Source organism: Sinocyclocheilus grahami, unplaced genomic scaffold, assembly GCF_001515645.1.
Source record: "Sinocyclocheilus grahami isolate Dianchi unplaced genomic scaffold, SAMN03320097.WGS_v1.1 scaffold729.1, whole genome shotgun sequence".
Lineage (NCBI taxonomy): Eukaryota > Metazoa > Chordata > Actinopteri > Cypriniformes > Cyprinidae > Sinocyclocheilus > Sinocyclocheilus grahami.
In genome coordinates this window covers 310,614-319,559 of record NW_015505908.1, presented here as the reverse complement: position 1 = coordinate 319,559, position 8,946 = coordinate 310,614, and the positions used below count along the sequence as shown (strand labels likewise).

The 8,946-nt window shown below is 35.9% G+C and overlaps 1 pseudogene; it reads left to right on the top strand.

Moving 5' to 3' along the window:
* The first annotated feature begins 6,466 nt into the window (after window positions 1-6,466).
* Window positions 6,467-8,946, top strand: part of LOC107560460 (alpha-aspartyl dipeptidase-like) — a 3,152-nt pseudogene continuing 672 nt past the window's right edge.

Here is an 8,946-nt window from a genome sequence, read left to right as displayed (position 1 = left end):
TTTTTTTATTGGTCTTATGAAGTATTCTAATTTGTTGAGATAGTGAATTGGTGGGTTTTTGTTAAATGTGAGCCAAAATCATCACAATTAAAAGAACCAAAGACTTAAACTACTTCAGTCTGTGTGCATTGAATTTATTTAATACAGTTAAGTCAATTACAGTCAATTAAATATATTTATTTAATTGAGTTTCACAATTTGAGCTGAATTACTGAAATAAATGAACTTTTCCACGACATTCTAATTTATTGAGATGCACCTGTATTTCACACACAGGGACGCACAGCAGCACACAAACATGCCAACTATTAAAAATTAAAGGATTGCAATGTAAAATATTATTATTGTGTAGGCTACATAAGCCTACACAATAATAATATTAAAAATGTAAAAATGTCTACATATCATAATGGATATATAGTTATTGAATGTATCAGAATTAGACTACCTATTTGCTCGCGCAGGAGCAGCTCCATTTCGCGTTCAGTCTTTGTGCTTGCAAATTCCGCCGTGTAAATAGCAAATGGCATGAGCGCAACTGGTTCTTAAAGGGAATGGGAGATGAGACTCTTATTGAAGTGGGGTATGAGTGGTTATGAACGAGAGAATGAAACGCATTTGTCCGTGTTTCACTCCGTCTCGAATCGCGCTTGCGGAAAGCGCTTGAGAAACTGTCTATTCTGCGGCTCGGTACGCTTTCAACTCGTTTTTTTAGTCTGGAGCAAGACTGTATGACATTCACATTACATGATTTAACAGATTTTTACGTCGAAAGGGCGACAGCGCACCACATTAAAATAAATGATCATTCATGTTTTCATGACTGCTGGCCAAATTCAAAAACGAAACTAAAATTAAATCATATTTGAGAGCAAGGGGGGCCCCTGGTGTTTCGGGGGCACCACGCTGCTTGCGTATTTTGCGTATAGGGAGGATCGGCTCTGAGACGACATCATTTAAAAAAAAATCTATAATAATTTCAGCTGTTAAGATACATATACGGTATGTTTTTGTACAATAAAACAACTTTTAGAGCATGATTAGAGTAACAAAAAAATAGGCCGTTTAAAATTCATTTTAAACATTACTTTCAGTCCAGTGGTCAGCCGTGTTGATGACATCTGGTGGTGTGATAACTTTACTGCATGACAGTAGCTAGAATTCAGTAAGCTACATTTTAACATTTTTATGACCTTTAACACCACAACAGTATGTTGTATTATTCAAAGAACTACATTTGTTACAATGGTGTAGGAAACAAAACCCTATGAAATATTCTAATAAGCCAAGGCATGAATATGTGTGTGTGTGCATGCACATGTGATTATTCACCTGTTAGGTGTTGTTTGCGTAAGAACATGTGCTGTAGAGATGCAGGGCGCACAGCTGGTGTCCTGTTATACTGATTTTACTGATCTGAGAGAAACAATATATTTATAATTAAGTTGCATCCATAACGTAATTTTATAAGAGCACAGAGTAATTGCAACATACTAGCTACTCAAAAATCAGTAAATTCAGCAGTGATGCATTAAATCCAAAAGTGATATAATATAAAATATAATATAAAAACAGCACAACTGTTTTCAGCATTGATAACAATAAGAAATCAGCATATTGGAATGATTTCTGAAGGATCATGTAACACTGAAGACTGGAGTAATGAGTAATATATATATATATATATATAATTTTATAAGAGCACAGAGTAATTGCAACATACTAGCTACTCAAAAATCAGTAAATTCAGCAGTGATGCATTAAATCCAAAAGTGATATAATATAAAATATAATATAAAAACAGCACAACTGTTTTCAGCATTGATAACAATAAGAAATCAGCATATTGGAATGATTTCTGAAGGATCATGTAACACTGAAGAATGAGTAAATGAGTAATATATATATATATATATATATATATATATATATATATATATATATATATATATATATATATATATATATACAGAACTTAAAGTTGTACTAATATTTTACAATATTACTGTTTTGATTCTTTGTTAAATAAACGCAGCCTTTTTTTAAGCATAGACTTCATTCAAAAACATTAAATAAATATGAGGCTACTTCAGAAGATGATCTGTAATTGTGTGTTCAATGTACAGTTCCAAATGCAAAAACAAGGTGTATCTGTCAGAGTGATTTGACATGCAAATCAATCCTTTGTAAATCAGAAAGTGTGGTAGCCTACTTCCGTCTCACTCCAAAAGGAAACTGTGTCATTGTATCCTCATAGTGGCAATATCTGTCTATTTAAACAAAATATAAAGTTTAAGTTCATCAATATCTAAAAAAAATTATCAAAGTTTAAATACTAATTGAATTGTTAAATATCCACATTTCATATAGATGTGAAGATAAACATATTTTTATTATTTTATGTATTATTATATTTGTTTTAGTTTATTATTGTTGTATGTTGTCATTATCATCAAACCATGTGTGAATATTGTTTTTCCTGATTTTCCTGAGTCATTCATTTACTTTGCAGGTGTGATGGTGAGGTGAAACTGGCCGGTACTTTCTAAATAGTTAGTGCTGGGTGATGTTTTCTTTAGGGTGCCATGGAAACTAATCCTTCTCAGGGCAAATGTGAACAGCTCCAGACAGCTAGTGCAGGGGACATCTGCTCAGATAATGTCATTTATGTGTTTGAGCACAAGCATAGAGCTTCTGCAAGAACATGGCCACAACAGACATTTATATCCAGTCTACTGCCAAAGGCAAGAAAAAAGATCATTTGCATTTTCAACAGTAACTCTTTTAACTGCCACATAGCCAACAGGAAATGTCTGTTTATCAGGTAGCTGTTTGCTAAGCACTTTATGGAACAATAGGCTAGATATGCTTCATTCAGAGACAATCATATTGAATTACAGACACAATATAATTGGCACAACATAAGCAGAACTGTAAATGTATCAAATGTTAAAATAAATAAACAACAACACATTTATAAAGTATTTGTTTCCACTTAAAAACGAACTGACCCTGCTAACATTTTTTGAAATTTGTTTCTGTTTGATTAAAATAATGAATAATGTCCATTCAATAACCTTATAGAGATGAAATATGCCATTACCTGCATGCTGAATTATGAAAAGAAACATTCTGACAAGGATGGAGATATTTAATAAGGATATGGGGCTTTTCTCAATTATCTGAGGAGAACATATTTCTTTATTCCAGTTTAATGGCAATATTTTATTGGCAATATGATTATATTTATATTGTTCTTAATATATAGCGCTCGTGTGTGTATATATACACACAAGAAGGTTTAATACTAAAAACTGTTGACCTTATAGTGTTACAGGTGGTCCTGGTGAAAAAAAATAATAAATAAAATAGCATGCCAAATCAATGAATAAAATGAAAATAAGACATATGAGACATTTGTATCCTATGTTGACATATTTCATAAGCATGCATTCGTTATAGGCTAGTTCAGCGCATTAATTCGCATTTTATTACTGGTCTCAAAATGGTTAAGCTTCGGTGGAGAGTGCAACAGCAGTGAAATGATGTGTCCCGCTGCTCTGGTGTTACTGACGCGTGTCTGCATCTGCGTAACGCGAGCCGAACGAACAAAACCTTTTCATCTGCAGGTATTGTGCGTGTGGCTCAACGTGAGACAAGTACAGAAAACACACAACACATCCCTCCTGGACGTCCATTCATTCATTCATTGGGTTTCTGCTGATGACTCGTCTTCTTTCCTTAAAGACACAACAAACAAGAACAACAGATCATGTGAGCAATGATTTTCCCAAGTAATAACTTTCTTCAACAATACAAAACATCATATCAGTAGTCCGTGTAAATGAAAATATGAATATACAGTTCATGACATTTAAATTATTTAAATAGGCCTATACATTGAAGTGTTAACAAAACCTGAGTTTAAAAAAAAACAACTTACCGTGTAATTTGGCTCATCAGTGGCGTTATAATAGAACTGCTAATGCACACAGACCTGAGACCTTTAGCTTTATAGAGCAGTGTCGGTGTATTTAGTGAGCACGCGGGTGAATGCATTGATCTGCTCTCTGTCTTCAGCGCGCGGAACTCTGTCCTGGACACCTGTCACACGCACTTTCCTCTCATCCAGTATTGACACAAGGAGTCAAATGGGAGGGCCAGAGTAGATTACTTCTATTAAGTCAATCATGTCGCTCTGAGCAAACCGACCTCGCGTTTCGCCGAGCGCATGCTAGGTGTGCGGTCAGAACTTGCGCTCTCCTGGAGGTGAATGCATGTGTTGATTTCATAAATATAATCGGAGCATTAAACGGTATAGCCTAAAAGTACAAATTTGCTACCTAACGTAATTTATTTTGAACGCTCTTTGTATAAGAAAAAGGAAAAAAGTTAAAATGAGGTCACGGAAACTGCATTTATATTTCCTAATTAAACATACAACAATTAGATAAATGTGGATTTATTTTTAATTAGGTAGGCTACGTCTCACTGCTGGTAATGACATTAAACCACAACACAATTGTCAAAGAAGTGGGACAATGTCTTACAGAAATAAACATTTAAGGCCATATTTTCGTATCAATTATACCAAAGGTTAACTATTTAATTATAACGTTACTGTGCGATATTTTTTATTTATTATTTAAACACGTGACTGGCAGCACCCACATAAAAAAAGCTAGTGTGCTACTGCCCCCTACTGGATTTGACAAGAGATAACAACAGTAGAGAGGCTTTCAAAATGTGTTCGGCTTCGAGCGATGAAGGGTAGTTGTCACTTTTCATTTGGCTTTTCTCAGTCTTTTTTTTTTTAGGTACACTTCTGTTTAAAAGTTTGTGGTCCGTAAGATTTTGAAAAGAAATTAATACCTTTCAGAACAAATTTAATTGATCAAATGTGCTTGATCATAAATGCTGTTCTTTTGATCTTTCTGTTAATCAAAGAATCCTGAAAAAAAGCATCAGGGTTTCCACAAAAACCTCAAGCAGCACAAATGCTTTCAACATTGATAAGGAAAGTTTCTTGAGCAGAATTAGACTCTTAAGACACTGAAAACTGTAGGAATGGCTGCTGAAAATTCAGCTTTGCCATCACAGAAATTAATTCTATTTTAAAATATATTAAAATAGAAAAGTTATTTTCAGTAGTGTTTTTCCTGTGCCCCAGACCTCAAATGCCTCCATATCTAGGCTTATTGACACAGTTACCACCACCAGGCCAGATCCAGCTAGATGCACATGACAAAGAAACATAAGCCCCAGTCTTCTCTGTTCATTATATCGCAACTGCAATTTTGCATTAAAATACTACAAATATTTTTTTTCAAATTAGATTTTGACTGACATTTTTAAACAACATTTTTATTACGAAGTGTACAAAACATGCAGGGATTAATCAGAATCAGGTTTGTATTCAAGTGGATGGAATGACCAAGCTAGACCAGACATGATTCAACTGGCCCACTTTTTTTGTTCTCTTTCCTGAGGGGGATTCATTATCTGGCATGTGAGAGTCTCTTCAGATATGCCTCCCAGCCTGCAGTTCTGTATTCTTCTGCAGCTCTGAGCAGATCTGAGCTGGCAAGAATACCTCGTCCCACAATTATGATATCAGAGCCTTTAGTGCAGATCACATCTTCTGGACTTGAATACTGCTGTCCAAGTCCATCCTCTGAAGAATAAAAGAGAAATTAATTAAGAACACGTATCAGATCTGAAATAAATTAATGAATGAATTCAAATAAAATAAAATGACAAATACTTCTATTATAAATAGTTAAAATACAACATTCTATTAAAAGGCATTTTCGTTTTATTGTAGCATCACCTTTCTTCTAACAAGACTCCTTATTTTATCATAAAACACAGAAAAGCTAATGCCAGCCCAGTGTGTACAGTAAAACATACTGCATTTGCAGTATGCATTTGCACTCCTGGAGTCATGTGAACCAAACCCGGCTTTTCACTGATCTTTGATCCACTTATAAATCCAAACACAAAATCTGTGTGGTCTTCAGCCATCTTGACCTGGAAGACATATACCAGGTTTTTACAATATATTTTCGCTAAAAACTCTAGAACTGTTTTTGGCTTAACTCTGTTAAAAATCTCCTCAAAAGAGTTAACTGAATAAAAAACGTTTTCTCACAGGGTTAAAACTAGTGGTCGACCGATATTGTTTTTTTGACAGCCGATGGCCGATCTTGGAAAACAGGGTGGCCGATGGCCGATATAAAGCCGATATAATTGTATTTATTTTAATTAATATTTAAGAAATTTGAAATCATTTGAAAATGGATTCAAAAAGAAAATTAAATAAAAATACTTAGGGTGATATCAGGCAAATTGGGCCATCAGGTAAAATGGGCCATTTAAGGTTTGAGTGTCTTATCTCTTTAAAAGTTAACAGCCAATGACTGCAAGTATAAAGTATAAGTCAATTTATTGGCCTTAAACCGCAGTTATGACAAGTATATAAGCGTGATGTGAGACACTTTTGTGTTTTAGTAATCTAATTAATCGGACCTGCATTGACCCCGGTTGTTTTTTTGTTCAACAGGGAAGAGGATCCTGTTTGTCCCATATCCACTACATGATCGAGACACCTATACCAAGACTGCCAGAGACAAGTTCAAGACATTGGGTTTGTGTCTTGTTGATTTTACCACATGTACAGTCATGGCCAAAAGTTTTGGCAGTAACATACATTTTGTGTTTTGCAAAGTTTGCTGCTTCAGTATTTGTAGATTATTTTTCCACAGGTTTCTATGGTATACTGAAAAACAATGATAAGCAAATCATAAGTTTTAAAGGCTTTTATTGGCAAAAAATATCGCTCTTGCAGGACGTTTTTATACCATTCTTTATTCATGGCAGTGTTTGTGGGCAGAATTATGAGGGAGCCCACTCCCTTGGTTGAAAAGCAACCACACACATGGATGGTCTCAGGATGCTTCACTGCTGGCACTTCACAGGACTCATGGTAGCGTTCACCTTTTCTTCTCCGAACAATCGATTTTCCAGATGTCCCAAACAGTTAGAAGGGAGCTTCATCAGAGAAAATAATTTTGCACCAGTCTTCTGTTGTCCAATCCTTGTACTTCCTGCTGAATTTCAGTCTGTCCTTGTCGTTTTTCTTGGAGAGAAGTGGCTTCTTTGCTGCCCTTCTTGACACCAGGCCGTTGTCCAAAAGTCTTGGCCTCACTGTGCGTGCAGATGCTCTCACACCAACCTGCTGCCGTTCCTGAGCAAGCTCTGCACTGCTGATGACACGATTCCGTAGCTGACTCATCAGGAGTCCTGGCGCTTGCTGTACACTCTGGGACGTCCTGAAGACTTCTTCACTGTAGTCAGACCTCTTTCCTGAAGTCGTGGCCTAATGGTTAGAGAGTCGGACTCATAACCCAAAGGTTGTGGGTTCGAGTCTTGTACCGGCAGGGATTGTCGGTGGGGGGAGTGAATGTACAGCGCTCTCTCCCACCTGCAATACCACGACTGAGGTGCCCTTGGGCAAGGCACCGAACCCCCAACTGCTCCCCGGGTGCCGCAGCATATATGGCTGCCCACTGCTCTGGGTGTGTGTGTGTGCGCGCGCGCGCGCACTTAGGATGGGTAAATGCAGAGCACTAATTCCGAGTATGGGTCACCATACTTGGCCACATGTCACATCACTCACTCACTTATTCATTCTGACAGAATGAATAATTTGGGTTGTCATTATGTTCTTGTTTTGAAAAAAATAATAATAAAGATCACTAAAACTATTCAAAATAATTGTTAATTGACAAAAATGAAAAAAAAAAAATTGTAATAAAAATTTATAAATATTAGCAAACGTAATAATTTGAACTGTTGCCTGAGCAACTAATTGAAATAAAATAATGTGTATAATTTAAAAATCCCTGCATCACAGGGTTGAATTCTCATGTTTTCAGTATGGTCTTAGACTTTGTGCTGTACTGTTTTTGTGTCCAATAGGTGGCGCCTGCTGAAACACATTCTGCCTGCTGAAAGCCCTCTATTACAACAAGCTGGTAACTGAGATTAGAAAGAGAGTTTTAGAGGTTAGTGTCTTGATTAATCAAAAACTAATTCCAAAACTCTCACCAATGACATGCCCATTGTCTATACACCCACATTTGCTGCCATTGGTTTAGTGCCCTTCAACATTAACCCTCACTATCTGGATCCTGATCCCAGCAGCAAACATATGGGGGTATGAACAGTTGATCATGCGCAACAGCATGACTAATTATCCATATTGAATCCATAAACCCCCCCCCTCCCAAAAAAAAATGCAGTGCCATATTGTGTGAAAAATGATTGCCATAAATGAAAAAAATAACCCTACTGAAAATATAAAATGTAATAAACCAAACTTTGAAAGTAGATCGTTCAGGCATCATGAACGCAGATTTGATTTTGCATTTTACAGGAAACACATGAACAGAGAATTATCCAATACCACAAGGAGCTGGACACACCATGTGTGCTGGTATGTTAACGTACACTACTGCTTGGGTCAGTAAGTCTATTTAATGATCAGCAAAGATGCATTATATTTATAAACTGTGAAACAATTGCTTTCAGGATTCTTTGATAAATAGAAAGTTCAAAGAAAAGCATTTATTTGAATTAGAAATCTTTTGTAACAATCTGTACTGTTACTTTTGATCACTTTAATGCATCCTTGCTAAATAAAAAAATATTGATTCTTCAAAGAAAGAAAATCAAAAAAAGTTGAGCACTACCATTGTATGTTGTTGATGGCAGGGTCTTCGGGAAGGCTCGATGCTCTTAGTGGAGGGAAACAATGCCACTGTAACGAATCAGCTCACGACAGGAAATATGAATAATTAACCATAACTAGTTATAATTAACTATTCATATTTTAGATCCGCTGTAGATATTTAGCTGACCTCTCAGGGTCAACTGTCTTGTCAA